Here is a 3,457-nt window from a genome sequence, read left to right as displayed (position 1 = left end):
TGGATTTGGTTATCTCTGGTCTCCTTATGTTTACATTGGATTTGGTTATCTCTGGTCACCTTATGTTTATATTGGAATTGGTTATCTCTGTTCACCTTATGTTTATATTGAATTGGTTACCTCAGGTTAACTTATGTTTATATTAGATTTGGTTATTTCTGGTCACCTAATATTTATATTGGATTGGTTACCTCTGGTCATCTTATGTTTATATTAAATTTGGTTATTTCTGGTCACCTTATGTTTATATTGGATTTGGTTATCTCTTGTCACCTTATGTTAATATTGAATTTGGTTACTTCTGGTCACCTTATGTTTATATTGGATTTGGTTACCTCTGGTTACCTTATGCTTATATTAGATTTGTTTACCTCTGGTCACCTAATGTTATTATTGGATTTTGTTACGTCTGGTCACCTTATGTTAATGTTAGATTTGTTAACCTCTGGTCACCTTATGTTAATATTGGATTAGGTAACCTCTGGTCACCTTATGTTAATATTGGATGAAGGTTACCTCTGGTCACCTTATGTTAATATTGGATTAGGGGTCACCTTATGCAGATTTCAGAGTTGGTTATCTGGTAATTAACATTTACATACAACTAGTTGATGTTTTTTTATATCATTTGTAGAAAGTTTGAGACAATCAAAGAAAGAAAAAAAAAAGAAGAAGAACAGGTTTAATATACATTTTGGGTTCAACAAGAATATATAATATTATTACATTAAGTTTGATATGCCTAAAAAACTTTACACAATGAACATTATCTTTCATGATCATCTTCAAACAAATCTTAGGAAAATCCTTGACCTTGCAAACATTGTCAAGATCATTGACAGTTGATAATTACGTAAAATAATACTGATCCTCATAAGATACTTCCGGATAAATAAAATTGAATTTACTAATACATTTATCATATATTTATCTTCTTTTTTCAGAAGTCCTCAGAAAATGTAGATGAGAGCGGTATGCATGCATTTAATTTATGGTGACAAACCTTTAATATGATGGAAAAATGCACTATGCTTATATAATGCTGCAAATATAATTCTTTTTGAACTTAAATCTTGCAATCGTTTCTGGTAAAATGGCCACTTAGGCTTGATATAACAAATCATTGTTTGTTTCTTGATTACCTTACATAAATATTTAATTTGATTACATCTAAATCAGAAATGGGATTTGTTAACCTGTGGTGGCCTTAACATGCCAGAATGGGGTAACTTCTGGTCACCAAATTCATATATTGGATTTGGTGACATCTGGTTACCTTATGTTATTAGATTTGGTGACCTCTGACCACATTATGTTAATATTGGATTTGGTTACCTCTGGTCACGTTATGCTGATTTAAGATTTGGTTACCTCTGGTCACGTTATGCTGATTTAAGATTTGGTTACCTCTGGTCATAAAAACATAAGTCAGGTAATGTTTTTTTTATCATTTGTAGGAAATGTAAGACAATCGAAGAGCAGAAAAAAAGAACAAGAACAGGTTTGATATACATTACTGGTTCAGCAAGACTAAACTTTATTGTATATTAGTGAATACACTTGATTCTCAAAGAAAACAGTGTAAGTTGTTTAAAATACATAAATTGGTGATCTCGTGTTTTTTTTTTAAATCATTTATAGAGTAGTAGGTAAGGAATGGTGAATGGGTCGAAAGGAACAATCAAACTGAAATTTGGAGAACAAACTGACAAAGCTGGGCAAAAAAAAAAAAAGATTGAAATTCAAATTGCAATCATTATAATTCAAAATAGAAAAATTAAACTGAGGAACATAAACCCCGTCAAAAACCAGGGTGGTCTCATGTTACCTAGAATGGTTAGCAAATCCAGCTCATTATGCGGTGCCCATAATATTTTTCATGCTAGATTTTAGGATCCCTTGGTATATTACTGTATCATTAGAAATCATATGTCTACTGTGAATCATATACATGTCGCTTTGCCAATCTGTAAAACATTTTTTTAAGTTGTAAGAATATTCATAATGATGCTTAATATGTCTTATTACATGTATTGTTTTAGCTTGACTGCAAGAAAAGATCACAACTGTATTTCACTTCATTTTCAGGTGAAGTTGACTATCAAGTTAAACATGTTAAATACTTTAACCGAGACTCTTGTCGATAAAGAATCAACCAAAAAGGCTGTATGCCGAAAAATGAAAGTGATATCTGCCCCAAAAAAGGGTGACATTGAAAAAACTAAGTAAGTGTTTGAGGGGAATTCAATTGTTCAGATTTTACGAACATTGGATCTATAATGGCTACAAAAGGCAATCGTCTTCTTGGCATCTTTATTACATACTAAGAGTTTAGAATAAAATACACAATAGAAAATGCAAACAACTAGATTAACATGAAATATATAAAACATACATTTTCCAAATACCATGATCATTATATTCCAATAAAGGTTGATTAATCATGCATTGTGACCAGAGGTTACCAAAGCAAATATTTTTAAACGGTGACCGGAGGTTACTAAAATTAATATCTGTGTATGTTGACCAAAGGTAACCCCATTCCAAATCTGTAAAGGGTGACCAGAGGTAACTTAAATTAATATATGTATACGATGCCCGGAGGTAATCTCATTCAATAATATGAAAGGGTTACCAAATTCGAAATATGTGTAAGGGGACCGGAGGGAAACATACAAACATAGCTAATATCTGTGTAGGGTGACCAGAGGTAACCACATTCAATATCTTTTAAGTTGACCAAAGATATTCATTATTTATGAATTGTAACCATAAGTAACATAAGCCAATTTATTGTAGGGTGAAAAAAGTAACCATTTTCAATATATGTGTAGGATGACCAGAGGTAACCAAAGCCAATTTATGTGTGGGTGACCAGAGGTTGCCATGTTTAAAATATATGTAGGGCGACTAGAGGTAACCATAGTCAATATCTGTTTAGGGTGACCAGAGGTAATCATATTCAATATCTTTGTAAGGTGACCAGAGGTAGCCTTATTCAATATCTGTGTAAGGTGACCATAGATAACCTTATTCAATATCTGTGTAGGGTGACCAGAGGTAACCATATTCACAATTTTGGTAGGGTGGCCAGAGGACATCATAGTCAATATATGTGTAGGGTGACCCGAGGTAACAATATTCAATATCTTTGTAGGGTGACAAGAGCTAACCACATTCAACATCTTGGTAATGGGACCAGAGATTACCAAATTAAGTAGGGTAAATAAAGGTACCTAAATTCAATATTTATGCATGGTGTCTAAAGCAATTATTTTTTATCTGTGTATGGTGATCCAAGGTAACCACATTCCAAAAAAGCCAATTGCTATATATATTTGTTGACAACGGCAACATAATTAAATATATGTGTACAGCGACCAGAAGTTACTAGATAAATATATTTATTATAAAAGTAGCGCAAAAAGTGTGAATCGAGATAACCGATGCTAAACAA

General features: G+C 32.3%; 1 long non-coding RNA gene across 1 annotated transcript; it reads left to right on the top strand.

The window, feature by feature from the left end:
* Positions 1-632: 632 nt before the first annotated feature.
* On the top strand, positions 633-3,217 carry LOC134695536 (uncharacterized). The gene is made up of 5 exons (XR_010102788.1): positions 633-680; positions 945-972; positions 1,458-1,501; positions 2,089-2,225; positions 3,158-3,217. It is a non-coding gene; the product is annotated as an uncharacterized LOC134695536 (long non-coding RNA).
* Positions 3,218-3,457: the final 240 nt, after the last annotated feature.

This window comes from Mytilus trossulus, chromosome 13 (genome assembly GCF_036588685.1).
Source record: "Mytilus trossulus isolate FHL-02 chromosome 13, PNRI_Mtr1.1.1.hap1, whole genome shotgun sequence".
NCBI lineage: Eukaryota > Metazoa > Mollusca > Bivalvia > Mytilida > Mytilidae > Mytilus > Mytilus trossulus.
This window is presented reverse-complemented; position numbering and strand designations above follow the sequence as displayed.